The sequence below is a fragment of the Halichoerus grypus genome, chromosome 2 (genome assembly GCF_964656455.1).
Source record: "Halichoerus grypus chromosome 2, mHalGry1.hap1.1, whole genome shotgun sequence".
Taxonomy (NCBI): Eukaryota; Metazoa; Chordata; class Mammalia; order Carnivora; family Phocidae; genus Halichoerus; species Halichoerus grypus.
In genome coordinates this window covers 148,385,000-148,402,671 of record NC_135713.1, presented here as the reverse complement: position 1 = coordinate 148,402,671, position 17,672 = coordinate 148,385,000, and the positions used below count along the sequence as shown (strand labels likewise).

At 43.4% G+C, this 17,672-nt stretch overlaps 1 pseudogene; it reads right to left on the bottom strand.

Moving 5' to 3' along the window:
• Nucleotides 1-2,763: 2,763 nt before the first annotated feature.
• On the bottom strand, nt 2,764-3,775 carry LOC118528608 (5'-AMP-activated protein kinase subunit gamma-2 pseudogene; annotated as a pseudogene).
• Between the last annotated feature and the right edge of the window lie 13,897 nt (nt 3,776-17,672).

Below are 17,672 nucleotides of genomic sequence, written 5' to 3'. Positions count from 1 at the left end.
TTCAGCTCTCAAAGAAGGGGGGCAACAAATTCCAGCCTGTCACCAGGCTCACAGTCTTCATAGCCAGTATCCAATCAGAAAGTACTGGGAGGAGGCTTTAAGTTTGTTTCCTCCCTCCAATATAACTGCAAACTTATCAAGTCATTCTGAAGACCTAAGAAATGAATCAGAGATTGAGCATATAAATGCTACAAGTTGACAAGTAGAAAAGCAACCACTGTTTGGAAGGGAGGAGGGATGGAGACTTGAATCTGAGGATACAGCTGAGGGGAGGAAGTCTGCTTGAGGAAGCTACTGCAAAGTATTATGAGTAATGGGGTGCAAAATTTCATTTTTAGAATTCTGGTAAAGAACGTGTATATATATATATATATATAATGGAATATTCCTCAGCCATCAAAAAGGATGAAATCTTGCCATTTGCAAGGACATAGAGGGTATTATGCTAAGTGAAATAAGTCAGTGAAAGACAAATACCATATGATTTCACTCATATGTGTAATTTAAGAAAAAAATGAACATTGGGGAAGGGAAGAAAAAAATAAAATATGACAAAAACAGAGAGGGAGGCAAACCATATGAACCTCAACTGTAGGGAACAAACAGGTTGCTGGAGGGGAGGTGGCTGGGACATAGGGTCATTGGGTGATAGACATTAAGAAGGGTACTTGATGGAATGAGCACTGGGTGTTCTATGCAACTGATGCAATCCTAAATTTAGACTCTGACATCTAAAAAAAAAAAATTGGAATGTGTTCAGGAACCTTCCATATTTGTTCCTCACTGACACATAGCAATCTCCCATTACTTACTTGTTGAAGGACTGAGCTGCCAGATGAAGCTGTCTCCTCAAAGAGCAGATACACAGGGCCTGGAGCTCAGGGGAGTGAAGATTAAGAGCAGAGAGGTGCTCTCTGAAGCCAGGGGATAGATGGGCTTCCCCGTGAGGACCGTGAAGAGAAGAGCATGTGGGTTAGGACTGAACACCACTAAAGGGGCACACAGGAAAAAGCCGGGAAAGGAAGCTGAAATAGAAATCAGTGAAGAAGGGAACTGGAAGTAAATTATCACAGAAGTGAAGAGTGGGGTGTCCTCAAAGAGACCAGAGTTACCTGCTGCCCCTAGACAGGCTGAGTGAGGCTAATTGCAGCTGGATTGCATTTGGATTTCTTTGACTCTCAGACAAACCCAATTCTGTTTTATATATATTCTTTCTGACTTATTATTTTTTTAATTGAAGCTGCGTTGACAGACAATATCATGTTAGGTTCAGGTGGACATTATAGTGATTGGACAAGTTTTTACCTTATCCTACACGCACCACAAATGTAGCTTTAATCTGTCATTCTAGACTCTGTTACAATACCATTGACCACATTCCCTATGCTGTGCCTTTCATCCCCGTGAGGTGTTCATCCCATTAGGGGAAGCCCGTGTCTCCCACCCCCCTTCACCCATTTCTCCCATGCCCCCCTCGCCTCCCCTCTGGCAACCATCAGTTTGTTCTCTGTATTTATAGGTCTGATTCTGTTTTTTTTTTGGTGGTTTATTCATTTGTTTTGCTTGGCAGATTCCACATAGGAATGAAATCCTATGGTATTTGTCTTTCTCTGTCTGACCTATTTCACTTGTTTATGCCCTCTGGGTCCATCCATGTAGTTCCAAATTGCAAGATCTCATCCTTTTTTGTTATGGCTGAGTAAATTTCAATTGTGTGTATATACCACCTCTTCTTTATCCATTCATCTGATTTTTTTTGCAGATAGTAAGGTTTTTTTTTTTTTTTAATTTTTCAATCTTCCAAAAAAAAAAAAAAATCACACTATACTCATATCTATGTACAGTGTGGACATTTTCAGAGGACTTACATTAGGAAACATTGTTTCTCTTCACCCCGTGACAATAGTTCATATGCCATAATAACACTTTGCTACAACAATCCGTCAGCAGTCATACAGACATGATTTTACATTTCGACACAAGGAGAAAATCCACGTTTTCCTAGGACTTCCTTTCCTCATAGCAGCTGCCTGTTTCCAGTCTAGCAGAGCAGGTCTCCACACATGCTTTTAGAAACATCAGCTTTTAAACTCTAACAGTGTCTATATTCAAAGTCCTATCCATTCCAGATCCAAACATAAATGAGGAAGTTGCCATTTACAATAACAACCAATGGTTTATTAATGGGTTTGCTGAAGGTTACCCACCAAGATGTGTAAAATATTGCATTAAAGGAAAAATAAACCTGTCTTAAAGCAGACTTGTTTACATTATAGATCTGAAAACACACTATACATAAAAGTGTCATTTTTTTTTACAAATTAACTAATTATATTCAAATTACAGCATTTCCACAAATCTAATGAAAAGAACTGGTTTGGGAAAGTTTGAAAGGCTTTCACATCTCAGTCCCGCATGGCTCCAGCTGCCACAGGCCGCAGCGATGACACCCCGTGTGCTGATATACAGTTCGAGGTCTGAGTAGGCCATGCTCTCCCCTTATGTCATATTACCTGTTGCAGACCAGTGAATTCTTTGAGATGAAAAATAAAAAAAAAAAAGTCAGGACGCAGCAGACTTTGATAACATATAGCATCTGAAATTGTTCAAAGGTCTGAAAATAGTGTTATATGCAATTCTGAAACTTGAAACACATAAAATCTGTTTCTTATGCTGGGTTTTGACATCACTGGGAAAAATACCCATCACTAAACCCTGATACACGTTCTTAGCCATTCGACAGTCTTCTGTCATGGTCAGTGTTCATGAGGCAAAGCCTGACCCAGAATCTTTGTTCACATTTTCTCCAAGGTCTACTCCATGCACAGTGGCCATTCTGCTTCTGTCTCCTCCCGTGGGCATGAGTATCAGGGAGTGCCGAGTGTCTGACAGGGAAATGACACCCACGATCCTATCTGCTTCAGTTGTGACCAGCAGCCCACAGAGGTCAGTCCACACTGATCTGTCCAGGATTTCCAGCTTACTGCACTTCACAGCACCCTCAAGACTCTGTGAGCGGTGCTGAGGGTCTGGGTCATGGTGATATCTAAGTTACTGTATGTTCTCTCAGCAGCAAGGTTGGCATCAGACTTGGAATAAATATCTACAACGTATCCTGACTCATGCACCACAGGAAGGGCAGGCAACCATCTTTCTACACAGACATTCAAGGCTTTCCTGATGGGAGTGTCCCGGTGGATGAAGGGACGTTGTGGTGGGTCCCAAATGCAAGAGCATCTGGGTTCTGCTTCATGAGGGCAGGCTTTGACAGATCAGACATAAAATGCTGGAGGAACCATTTGTGGTTAAGTGTATAAAGTGAATTCCCACTGATAGGATCAATAACTGGCAATGTGTGGATTTTATTTTTGATCATTGAGTGTACAGCATGGAAGAGGCTTGCAATTGGAGCTATATTCACTAAAGGCTTACGTTTTTATTGGGGAGAAATCTCCCTCCATGTTTCAATGCTATGTGCCTCTCATTCATAAATCTGTCCCAGGATGACTTATACTGTCTCTGTGGTGTATTTATGAAATCTGTAATTGCTAGCATTCCTACAAAACTTTGTTTTGTGCTCCCTTGCAGTGGCCCTGATGGAAACTATTTGGCTGATAAGGCAAAGAAGCCTTTCTAACTTGTAATGTAGTATAAGAGACAACATGCTTTGAAGGGGTTGGAATGATGTGGTGATCCTTGTGTGACCTCATGAAGTGCATGAAAACTCACATTCTGAGTCTTGTGCTTCTTCTTCCAACTGGGATTTCTCTTGCATGCTGATTTCATGGTCCAGGGGCTGCAGCCCGAGCTGCCAAGGAGGAGGAGGACCAGGATCTGAAGGTACTTCTAGGTGATTCTCTGGTCATAGGTGTGGGGGCACCGGAGTGTGGGCTGGGACTCCTCAGGGTGCAGGTGGAGTGCAGGGACCTGAGGATGCTGGTGGTTTGTCAGGGTGTGGGAAGCTGGAGGTGCTGGAGAGGCCGTGGGGCACATAAGCACTGGGTTATGGGCTAGGACCCTCTGGGAGGTGCAGACAGAGTGTGGGGTCATGGGGTACAGTTGGGGTCTGGTGGCTAGGCATGCAGAGAGGTGGTGGTTAGGCTGAAGGGCAGCCTTCATCCATTCATTACTGGATGGATACCTGGGTTGTTTCCATATCTTGGCTATTGAAAGTCATGCTACAATAAATGTAGGGGTGTATGTATCTTCACACTGAGGGCACCCATGTCGGTTAGGTGAAGCTGAAGTGGATACACCTGGTGGCACAGGGCTCTCTGCAGAGGGTGGCTGGAGTGGAGGTGGATCAGGAGCTGAGGTTTTCTGGGGTGCTCTGCACAGGGGGTGCCCTGGTCAAACAGCTGTAGCTGAGGTGGGTGTGGGCTGGAGTGTCCCAGGGCTCTCTGCAGGGAAGGCACTTTGGGAGGATAGCTATAGCTCAAGTGGATTCAGGATTGGGGAGGGGTCCTAGAAAGATGGCTAAGGCTCAAATGGGTGAAAGCTGGTGTGTCCCGGGGTCTTCAGCACTCTGAGTGTACTGACAGAGTGTGGGTTGGGGGGGTCTGGGCTTTCCACATAGGGGGTTCCTTGTCAGGGCAGCTGCAGCAGAAGGAGTAGTGACCCAGGAGGTCAAGCAGCCCTCCATGCAAGGGGTGCCTTAGTAAGTCGAAGTCCAGCAGGCCTGGAGTGTTCTGGGGTGCTTAGCACCTGTGTCATCTTGGTGTGATGTCAGGAGCTGTCATGAATGCTGACCAGGGGCGTTCCCGTGTGTGCCATGCTGGGGCTTCCTTGTTGGCACAGCTGGGTTAGAGTGGGCTGGGGACCAAGAGCTCATCGAGGTAATTAGCTGTATAGGATGCTCAGACCCTGCTTCTGTCCATCCTATCAAGGAGGAGGGAAATGTGAACCATAGTGCTTACAAGCGCCTCTATATGGAAAGAGATCCAGGACCACCCCCTTCCCCATTTTTGGGGGGGCTCTCAGGGTGGATCCTTCACATTCTAGTTGCTCTTTAAACTGCAGCTTCTTGAGACATCTGTGAGTCTCAGTCAGTTAAGGGTCTGCCCTCTGCTCAGGTCATGATCCCAGGAGGATCATGGGATAGAGTCCCACATCTGGCTCCTCGCTCGGTGGGGAGGCTGCTTCTCCCTCTGCCTGCCGCTCCTCCTGCTTATGCTCGCTCTCGCTCTCCCTCTCTCCCTCTGACAAATAAATAAATAAAAAATCTTAAAAAAAAAAACAAAACTGCAGCTCCTTTTCTGTGACCCAGGGAAGACAAATCAGCTTACAGCCCCCAGAACTATCCCTCCCCACTGCAGGTAGCATGCTGCTGAGGCCTGGTTCCTGTGTTATGATGTCTCTGTCTGTCTCCTGTTGTGTAAAAGCTGTTCAGGCTGCCCTCAGTTCTTCTTCAGGAGGATCTGCTCTATAAATAGGTGTAGAGTTGGTGTGTCCATGGAGGAGGTGAGTTCAGTTCTCACCTTAGGTGACATGAGTTAGGTCCCCATCTTGGACTCTTATCTTTATAAACTTGCTCAAATTATTTCACTTCTCAGAAGCTCTGTTTCCTGACTGTAAAATAGACATGTTATTTCAGGATCCAATAGCCTTACTTGTCTAAGTTGCCTGGCACTCTGTAGTTACTCGTTAAATGTTTCTCCTTCCTCTCGTCCAACACTGTGCTCACCAAAACAGATGTCCCTTGATTTGGAAGAGAAACTGCTCCTCCCACCCTCTAAGTCTGAAATTCTGAGCAGAGTTTGGGAAGACCCACCCTTCTCCTGGGCTTGGCATCTCACAGGTCACTCTGGCAACTTTACCCTTGCCACTTGCTTTTTTTATCTCCACCTACTCAACGGAGACATGAACCTGCCTCCTCAAGCCTACTCTATAAATCCTCCTCCTTGGGGGGAAGCTAACTTCAGAATCCATCAAGGTTCATGAATACCTTAGCACCAGGGGAAATGCTGAGCAACTGGGACAGTCTTCCCAAGGGTTTTAGAAATCCACTGCTAATGGTTGGATTTTGGAGAAAACTTCAGTGGAGGACCTACGAGGGTCTTAGTGGTTGCGTAGTATAGGTTTAACAAAACTGTAACTGTGGATTATGAGCATCACGTCTTGAGGAAAGTTTCCATTAGTCTGGCGTCAGGTGTCAGACATGAAATGGAGAAGATAGAAGGACATAATAGTTGCTGAGTGCCCATAATGCAAGCTTCAGTGGGTCCGGCTATTGATATAGGACTTTTCTGTGAACCTGGTAACAATTCTACAGAGTGGTCATGCACTTGTTTATTCTTATTTTACAGATGAGGAAAGTGACGCTGGTTGGGCTTACCTTATCATGTAGGGGCACTATAGCATGGTGCATGAAAGGAGGCTACAGAGCAGAGTGGACCTCGGTTCACATCATAGCTCCACACCCTCCGAGCTGTGTGACATTGAGTACATTCCTGAACCTCTCTGATTCTCACCTCATCTACAACATGGAGACAGCAATGCCTACCTCATTAATGTGTTTGAAGGTTGAAATGCCAGCGCAAACCTAAGAGCCTTGGCAGTGTTTCTAGCACACAGTAAACACTCAAGAAATACTGTCTGTTCTTAATTTTACTGTTATATATATTATTGCCAAAAACCCTGAGCTACAAACGAGGGTGCTTGCATTCAAAACTAAATCCTTCTGGATCCAAAATGAAAAGAATTAGAAACAAACCATGTTTAGAAAAAAGCTGGTCATACTCATTCCTTCAAGCTTCTTGTCTTTATTTAGTAATGCCAGGCATGGTGCTGGGCACTGGAAACAGAATAAGGAACATCATTATGTTGAGTGGATTATAAGCTAGGAAAGTAAATTAAATTGTATTATTTTCCCCCATTTTTTTGCCTTCCTTTTCTGGCCATGGCCTTTCCAATGGACCACATTTACTTTTCTTGTTGGATGGCCTTGGCTGTATGACACTTTGGCCAATGAAATGTGAATATTCTTGTGGCAGAGTTGAAATGGCCCAAGTTTGGAGCCAACTTTTGCCAAAAAGTTTGTGACTTCTCAGGTCAGGAATGGTCTATGCCAAGATACACGTCTGTAGATGCTCTGTTTCCCTTTTCCATTCTAACAGATTGGCACCCATCTCAGGGGCTGGCCTTGAGCTCTAGAGCAGTCAGTGTGTGTGAACAGTGTTGACCAGGATGGGCAGGTTGTGCTGTCAGCTACCTGGGGATCATGGTCACTTTCTCAGAGCCGTGGAGACCCCTGCCCACCATCTGGAGAATGCAGTGACTAGTGTGGGGCAGTGGTGACTCTGATCCTGAGCTGTGCATCACAAACATCCTTAAACTCTTCTTTTGCATCCCAACATAACTCTTTATTTAAAGATGATAGGCAATCTGAAGCTTATGCCACCCCTTCTGCAGGAAGTATCCCACACACCAACCCAGCTTCCCTTCTTTGGCCTCCTGGATGGGCACCTGTGCTGACCTCTCACCTTTGAAAATCTGGCCCTGAAGGCAAAACCTTCCAGGGAGCACTGAATTTGGCCAAAGAAGCTATGGAATTCAGGGACCTCAGCCTGCCCCTGACACCTCCATCTCCACGTCCCCCTCCAGTAGGGAGAATGTCTACTCAGGCTGGAGGAGCTCAGCCTAGGACTCCTCTGTGCTCAGAACCTGGGTCTCCTCCCTTGCTCCCAGCTCCCTTTTCATGCCGGGCCATGTCCAGGGGGCCATGGTCCTCTGGCAAGGTCTTCCAACCTAGTCCTTCTTGTATACTAAATTAAAAAGCAGATTTTAAAAAAATGTTGATATTCTTTCACAGACATTGTGAAGGAATTTGTTAGCCTAAACTCTTTTGTGGAGAGTTATTTATTACTGTTCTTGCTTTTGTTAACAGCCATTTGTATGAATTTGAGGTTTCCACCCAATTCTCTTAAAGTATTATCTATGGCTTTGATTCCCATGGAGAGCTCTTCCAGCTGTGAGTCTTTCCCTTGTCTTTGATCATGGCATTCTTTGCTCACTCAGGAGAGGGCTCCCCAAAAGATAAAGGCTTCCCAAGTGATATGTTACCAGAGCATCAGGCTGAAGCCAGCCCAGGCCACAGACCTGCATGCCATGGAACCACCAGCATCTTGGCCCAGTGACCCAAAGTGGGTACTGCACTCTGAATGGCTACAACACCAGGCAGGTCTTTTCATCCAGCCATGAACCTCTGACACTTGGGAGTAAACCCCCAAAAGAGGGAACAGCTTTTAACTTCACAGACCACACCACACTGGGCCATCTACAGGAGAGGGACATTTGTGCCTGTGTAGTATCCTCAAATTTCCCATGTATGGGTATGGATGCCCCACTTTTCTGGGTTTGGGTTGTTCTTCCTGCTCTGTGTCCTGACCTTTCATGAGTCTTATAGAGTCACTGAATGAGTTAGGGAGTAGCCTGCACCTGGACCCCTGAGGTCAACATAGTGCACCAGGAAAATGGACAGGTGGCTCTCCCCACCCCACTCTCCCTGGCCAATCACCAGGAGGCTCTCAGCTGTTAGCTCTCTCCTGTGTCCAATCACCAGGTAGCTCTCACCCCTGGCCTGTTGCCCTCCTCCACCACCGGCCATATTGGAATCACAAGCTGTTGCAGTGTCCTTGCTGGTATTTTCTGAGGACAGAGCCTGGCTCCCTCTCTACTGTGGCCCACCCTTCCTTTCTCAGGTGAGGAATGGGAAGTGGGGGTGTTAACCTGAGGCTCACAGGTCTCAGGATTTGAGAACCATCATGTGCCTGCCCCTCGTGAAGCTCTCTCATGGTTTTCCCTGCTGCTCCTGAGGGAGTCTGGATCCCGCAGCCTCTCCACCTGAGAGCCGGTTTTGAGGACAGGGCCCTGCGGTGGGGTGCAGGCTGACTGGGGCGGGGCAGGAGAGGGGGGACTCTGAGAAGAGGAAAGGTCTACATGCCACAGGTCCTGAGCAGCAGATGGACTGGGCATTCCATTTGTGAATGTGCCAGTGTGGTTCCCAGACAGCACCCCATCCCCTCCCGCACCTTCTCTGCTGTTTGGTAACCACCTTTGTGCGTCCTGCAAGGATTTCATGGTGCCCTGTAGCAACAGCTCCCAGGAAACTTTTGGAAAACCCAGGTGTATTACTTGCAAGACCTGTAAATGACACAGCAGCTGGGGCTGGGCTTCTGCTGTTATTGGGGTGGTTGTTGGGGTCCGAGGGTTTCAGCGCTCACTCATTATTGGTGAATTTAAACATAAGTGTGAAAATTTCAAGCACAGGAAGAGAAAAGGCAAGTGGCCCAAATGGTCAGGTGTCAAAATCGACCCAGATTCTTTAAAACAAAGGAACCTCAGGGTGTGGAGATGGCCTGGAGGTCTTTTTGATTGGCCAGAAATGGGTTTGCTGGAGACAGCCCTCTTTGATGTGGAAACATCAGCAAAAAAGAGGGGGGGCAAAGGAACTCTCAGCCCTTACAGCACAATCCTGTGATGCTGAAGCATCCGAGTCAGTGGTGAGGACATTTCCTGCCTGGGTAACTGCTATACTAAAATCACAAGTAGAATGTGCTAACCCAGAAAGGGCACATCTAAATAGACATGAGTGGATATTTTTCTAAGGAAGACATCCAAACAACCAACAGACACATGAAAATATACTGAACATCACTCATCATCAGGGAAATACAAATCATAACCACAATGAGATACCACCTCACACCTGTCAGAATGGCTAAAATTAACAACACAAGAAACAACAGGTATTGGTCAGGATGTGGAAAAAGGGGAATCCTCTTACACTGTGGGTGGGAATGCAAACTGGTGCTGCCACTCTGGAGAACAGTTTGGAGGTTCCTCAAAAAGTGCAAAATCGAGTTACCCTAAGACCCAGCAATTGTACTACTAGGTATTTATCCAAAGGATACAAACACAGTGATTCCAAGGGGCACATGCACCCCAAAGTTTATATCAGAAATGTCCACAATAGCCAAAATATGGAAAGAGTCCAGGTGTCCATTGAAAAATGAATGGGATAAAGAAGATGTTTTATATATATGTATATATAATGGAATATTAGTCCACCATCAAACAGAATGAAATCTTGTCATTTCCAGTGACATGGATGTAAGTGTATTATGCTAAGCAAAATAGTCAGAGAAAGACAAATACCATATTATTTCTTTCATATGTGGAATTTAAGAAACAAAACAGATGAACATAGGTGGAGGGAAGGAAAAATAAAGAGAAGAACAGTGAGGGTGGCAAACCATAACAGACTCTTAACTACTGGGAACAAACTGAGGGTTGCTGGAAAGGAGGTGGGTGGGGGGTTCGGTTAAATGAGAGATGGGTATTAAGGAGGGTAGTTGTTGGCATGAGCATTCGATGTTATATGTATGTGAAAAATCAGCAAATTCTGCTCTTGAAACCAATACTACACTCTAGTTAACTAACTTGAATTTAAAAAAATAAAAACAGTTTCTTTAAAGAGGTAATTGAGTTAAAATTAATTATATGGGGGATGCAGACAAATATATAGGGAACCCTTATCAGAAGAGATAAGGACATGGATGCACAAAAGGAAACCCAGAGAACACCCAGTGAGAAGATGGCCACATACAAGCTGAAGAGAGAGGCCCCAGAAGAAATCAACCCTACAGACAGTTTCATCTCAGATTTCTACCTTTCAGAATTGTGAGAAAATAAATGCCCGTGGCTTAAAAATAAATAAATGAATAGAATTATAGTAACAAATTCTATAGCAATTATACATGGAGTAGTCAGAAATCCACTGTGCAGCAAATGGTGGGGATTCATCCTTTCTGATGGCCGAGGAATATCCCATTATATATATGGACCACATCTTCTTTATCCATTCTTCTGTTAAAGGGCACCTCAGCTTTTCCCACAGTTTGGCTATTGGGGACATTGCTGCTATGAACACTGGGGTGTATATGGACCTTCTTTTCACTACATCTGTGTCTATGGGGTAAATACCCAGGAATGCAATTGCTGGGTCATAGGGTAGCAGTATATTTAATTTTTTGAGGCACTGCCACACTGTTTTCCAAAGTGGCTGTACCAACTTGCATTCCCACCAACAGTGTAAGAGGGTTCCCCTTTCTCCAACATTGGTTCTTCCAATCCAAGAGCATGCAATGTTTTTCCATTTATTTATGAAATTGTACTGTATGGTGACTAACATAACACAGTAAAAAAAAAGAAAATAAAAAAGAAATCCACTGGGTATTTATTGTCCCAAACTTGCAGGGTCCAGCCATGAAACTAAGTCAGTATCACAGCGGCCCTGAAAATTTGTTTAAAGAGCTAAGTATTACTGCAATATATTTTCACACCTTGGGCCATCAGCTGCAAGTAGGTATGACCCTATTCTGCATTGGTAGATTGTTTCATATCTCATCAAGCCAGGCTCTTAGTCCTGAGAAGAGGTCAGTGCAGGTACCTGTGTCTCATTTCAGGTTGTGGGCATGCAGATGGGCCCCCACAGTTGTGGTGTAAGTATTTGCATCAGGTTGTTAAGAGGCTTTCTATGGAAACAAAAGAAAACAAAAGATTAGTGATTGGAACAGGCTGTAATCCCAGTTTCTGAGTTCTAAAGGCAGCCAGTCGAAATTTCTAGATATTGGGCTCGAAGCCTCAAGTTGTCTCACATTAGCTTGCATGGCTTAGAGAGAAGGACAGTATTAGTTCTCAGTGGTTCCAAGTCACAGAGGCAAGGGAAAAATTGAAGACATGAATTTTGAGAGTTCACTCCAGACACTAGAAGAAACTCAAAGAATTCATGAGCTAAACGAAAAGACAACCTACAGTTTGGGAGAAGATATTTACAAATGTATTATCAGATAAAGGCTAGTATCCAAAATCTATAAAGAACTTATCAAATTCAACACCCAAAAAACAAATAATCCAGGGAAAAAATGGGCAGCAGACATGAACAGACATTTCTCCAAAGATGACAAACTAATGGACAACGGACATGTGAAAAAATGCTCAACATCAGGCAGCATCAGGGAAATCCAAATCAAAACCACAGTGAGATCTCACATCACACCAGTCAGAATGGTTAAAAGGAACAACATAGGAAACAACAGATGTTGGCAAGGATGTGGAGAAAGGGGAGCCTTCTTACACTGTTGGTGGAAATGCAAGCTGGTGCAGCCACTCTGGGATAGAGTGGGTATTGTACACGAACAATGAATCATGGAACACTACATCAAAAACTAATGATGTAATGTATGGTGACTAACATAACATAATAAAAAAAAAGTGAAAAATAGAGCTACCCCATGACCCAACAATTGCACTACTAGGTATTTATCCAAAGGATAAAAAACTGTGTGATTCAAAGGGGCATATACAGCCTTATGTTTATAGCAGCAATGTCTACAATAGCCAAACTATGGAAAGAGTCTAGGTGTCCATTGATAGATGAACAGATAAAGAAGATGTGGTCTGTATACAATGGAATATTACTCAACCATCAGAAAGAATGAAATCTTGCCATTTGCAACAAGGTGGATGGAACTAGAGGTTTTTTATGTTAAGCAAAATGAGTCAATCAGAGAAAGACAACCATCCTTTCATTTCACTCTTATATGAAATTTAGGAAACAAAACAGATGAATATGGGGAAGGGAGGGTAAAATAAAATAAGAAATCAGATAGGGAGACAAACCATAAGAGAGTCTTAACACTAGGAAACAAACTGAGGGTTGCTGGAGGGGAGATGGGTGGGGGGATGGGGTAACTGGGTGATGGTATTAAGAAGAGCATGTAATATGATGAGCACTGGGCGATATACGCAACTGATGAATCACTGAACTGTACCTCTGGAAATAAAAAAAAAAAGGAGATAGTGTGGTTTACAATGGACAGGGTTAGAATCTAATATCCACAAATTTATGTAGTGAAACATAATTTTCTCTCTAAATTTATCACTCCCAGGTACAGTTTAAAGGTCTTAAATATCCCTCCATAGTCACAATTCCATTCTCTGTCATATCCAGACTACATGTCAGGGCTGAGGATCTCTGTGCTCTATTCAGGTCTACTATGCCAGTCTCTATCAATTGACAATTTTCTTTTTTACAAATGTGGAAAGCTTTGTGCATATAAAATAATATTTGCAACTATTTGGTTGGTTATAACTGCCATAATAAGAAATACTAAAACCTAAATTAATGTCCTAACTTCCAAACATAGCCAAATTGAGACTAATTTGTTTTCAATACAAGCCTAGTTTCAGTACAGTTGGCCTGGTTATTAATGTTAGTGAAACAAAAATAGCAATTCATCAAGTAGGCCATTTTAAACCAGCTATGCTGAAACTTTTTCTAAGGAATCTCAGATTGAATTTGAACAGCTTCTCAAGGACAGAGGCCCAGCCAAATACTTGCCATCAGACTTTGCCTGCAAGCCCCACAGACTTGCGTTAATTCTTTTCTTCTTGATGTCTCAAAAATATCCTGAGGTTCTTGCACTTGCCCTTCTAGAAGTGGAGTTCTTTTCCTCATCCGATAAGGCTGCTGGGAACCTTGTAAACAATGGGTCAGGCTGCTATTTCCAAGGGGCTGGGGTGGCTCCATAAAGTCAACCTTATTCCTTCAAGCTGTCTGGTCAGATCTGAGTCTATGAGAAACTCTCTTAAATATGTCATTCCACAGCAAGATGGCAGAGGAGTAGGAGTCCTAAATTTCATCTGGTCCCAGGAATTCAACTAGGTAGGGATCATACCATTCTGAACACCTACAAACTCAACAGGAGATCGAAGAAAAGAATAGCAGCAACTCTCTGAACAGAAAAGCGACCACTTTCTGGAAGGTAGGACGTGCGGAGAAGTGAATCCGAGGCGATATTCAGGAAGATAGATGGCGGGGGAGGGGGTCTCCATCAGCCACTACCAACAAGTGATAGAGCCACAGAGCACAAAATCAGAACTTTTAGAAGTCGATTCCGCTGAGGGACATTGCTCCAGTGGCTAAGTGAGGGGTGGAACCCTCATGGGACAGTGTGGTCTGAGGACCCTCGGGGTCACAGAAAGATTGGGGGTGCCTGAGTGTGGCAGAGTTCCCAGGGATCGGAGTGGGGAAGCCAGCTGCAGAGATGGAGCCAAGGAGTGGCCCCTAAGCTCGGGGTTGCCATAAACCGTGATCCATGGCACAGTTGGGCCACTGCTCTTCCAGCAGGGACCCAACAATTGGCAGATCCGGGGAGACTCCCCTTCCTCCCCTGGGAGGAGCGACGTGGGAGCGCACCGCAGGGATCTGCTGGGTTTGGATACTCCACACTGGGTCAGGTGCCAGAGATAGAAACGCTCGGTCACAGGCTGGGTGAGCCCGGAGTGCTGCAGGAGACCAGGGAGACGAGAGTGACTCTCGGCTTTTCTCTGGGGGCTCACTGAGGAGTGGGGCCCTGAGTTCTCGTCTCCTCTGATTGGAGATTGGGAGGCCGCCATTTTCACTCTCATCCTCCAAAGCTGTATGGAAAGCTTGCAAAGAACAAAAGCTCCTGAGAGCAAACCCAAGCAGATTACTTAGCTAAGCCCCGGCAACAGCAGGGCAATTCCTCCTCTGGCAAAGACATCTGAGAACCACTGCGATAAGCCCCTCCCCCAGAAGATTGGCAAGAACAGCCAGACAAGACCAAGTTTTCCGATCAATGAGAACAGCAGAACTCCAGCGCTAGGGGACTACTGCACATAGTTTTTCCCATGATTCTTTAGTCTTTCAAAGTTATTTTTTTAAACTTTCTTTTTCTTTTTCATTTTTTTTTTGAATTTTTCTTTTTCCCTTCTTTCAACCAATACCTTATCAATCCCTTTTTTAAAAAAATCTTTTTTATTTTTCATTTTTAGAGTCATATTCTATCCCTTCATAGTAGTTAATCTTATTTTTGGTATATATATGTATGTTGTTCTCTCTTTAAAATGTTGGGATACAGTTTCTTCTAGCAGACCAAAATATACCCTAAATCTCTAGTGTATGGCTTTGTTCTAGGCTCCTGCCTGATCACATTCTCTTCTTTTTTTTTTTCTTAAAACCTCTTCTTTCTTTTTTTAACCAACTTCTTATTTTATCAATTTCTTTTATAAAATCTTTTATAATTTTCATCATTACAGTCATATTTCATCTCCTCATCGTATTTACCCTTATTTTTGTACATATATAAGTTTTCTTTCTTTAAAATTTTGGGAAGCACTTTCTTCTAACCGACCAAAATACACCCAAAATCTAGTGTGTGGCACTGATCTATGCACCAGCCTGGTCGTATTTGATCATATTCTGTTTGTTGTTTGTTTGTTTGTTTTTATCTTTTTCTTTTTCTTTTTTTCTTTCTTTCCCTTTATTTTCCCCCGGTTTCAGGTCTCTTCTGATTTGTTTAGTGTATGTTTTTCTGGGGACGTTGTTACCTTGTTAGCAGTTTGTTCTCTAATTCACCTATTCTCCTCTGGACAAAATGACAAGATGGAAAAAATTACCTCAACAAAAAGAACAAGAGGCAGTACCGACTGCCAGGGACCTACTCAATACGGACATTAGTACGATGTTGGAACTAGAGTTCAGAATGGTGATTTTAAAGATACTAGCTGGGCTTGAAAAAAAGCATGGAAGATATTAGAGAAACCCTTTCCAGAGAAATAAAAGAACTAAAATCTAACCAAGTCAAAATCAAAAAGGCTATTAATGAGGTGCAATAAAAAATGGAGGCTCTAACTGCTAGGATAAATGAGGCAGAAGAGAGAATTAGTGACATAGAAAACCGTAAGATGGAAAATAAAAAAGCTGAGAAAAAGAGAGATAAATGAATACTGGATCACAAGGCCAGAATTTGAGAGATAAGTGATACCATAAGACAAAACAATATTATTTTTTAAATTTTTTTATTGTTATGTTAATCCCCATACATTACATCATTAGTTTTAGATATAGTGTTCCATGATTCATTGTTTATGCATAACACCCAGTGCTCCATGCAGAACGTGCCCTCCTCAATACCCATCACCAGGCTAACCCATCCTCCCAACCCCCTCCCCTCTAGAACCCTCAGTTTGTTTTTCAGAGTCCATCGTCTCTCATGGTTCTTCTCCCCCTCCGATTTCCCCCCCTTCATTCTTCCCCTCCTGCTACATTCTTCTTCTTCTTTTTTTCTTTCTTAACATCTATTGCATTATTTGTTTCAGAGGTACAGATCTGAGATTCAACAGTCCTGCACAATTCACAGCGCTTACCAGAACACATACCCTCCCCAGTGTCCATCACCCAGTCACCCCATCCCTCCCACCCCACCCCCCACTCCAGCAACCCTCAGTTTGTTTCCTGAGATTAAGAATTCCTCATATCAGTGAGGTCATATGATACAAGGACAAAACAATATTAGAATAATTGGGATCCAGGAAGAAGAAGAAAGAGAGAGAGGGGCAGAAGGTATATTGGAGCAAATTATAGCAGAGAACTTCCCTAATTTGGGGAAGGGAACAGGCATCAAAATCCAGGAGGCACAGAGAACCCCTCTCAAAATCAATAAAAATAGGTCAACAACCTGGCATCTAATAGTAAAAGTTACGAGACTCAGAGACAAAGAGAAAATCCTGAAAGCAGCTCGGGAGAAGAGATATGTAACCTACAATGGTAGAAACATTAGATTGGCAACAGACCTATCCACAGAGACCTGGCAGGCCAGAAAGGACTGGCATGATATATTTAGAGCACTAAATGTGAAAAATATGCAGCCAAGAATACTATATCCAGCTAGGCTGTCATCGAAAATAGAAGGAGAGATAAAAAGCTTCCAGGGCAAACAAAAACTAAAGGAATTTGCAAACACAAAACCAGCCCTACAAGAAATATTGAAAGGGGTCCTCTAAGCAAAGAGAGAGCCTAAAAGCAACATAGACCAGAAAGGAGCACAGACAATATACAGTAACAGTCACCTTACAGGCAATACAATGGCACTAAATTCAAATCTTTCAATGTAAATGTAATGTAATGTCAATGTGAATGTAAATGGGCTAAATGCCCCAATCAAAAGACACAGGCTATCAGATTGGATAAAAAACCAAGACCCATCGATATGCTGTCTGCAAGACACTCATTTTAGACCCAAAGACACCCTCAAGGTGAAAGTGAGGGGGTGGAAAACCATTTACCATGCTAATGGACACCAAAAGAAAGCTGGGGTGGCAATCCTTATATCAGACAAATTAGATTTTAAACCAAAGACTGTAATAAGAGATGAGGAAGGACACTATATCCTACTTAAAGTGTCTATCCAACAAGAAGATCTAACAGTTGTAAATATCTATGCCTCTAACATGGGAGCAGCCAATTATGTAAGGTAATTGATAACAAAAGCAAAGAAACACATCAACAACAATACAATAATAGTGGGGGACTTTAACACCCCCCTCACTGAAATGGACAGATCATCTAAGCAAAAGATCAACAAGGAAATAAAGACTTTAAATGACACACTGGACCAAATGGACTTCATAGACGTATTCAGAACGTTCCATCCCAAAGCAACGGAATACACATTCTTCTCTAATGCCCATGGAACATTCTCCAGAATAGATCATATCCTAGGTCACAAATCAGGTCTCAACCAGTACCAAAAGATTGGGATCATTCCCTGCATATTTTCAGACCACAATGCTTTGAAACTAGAACT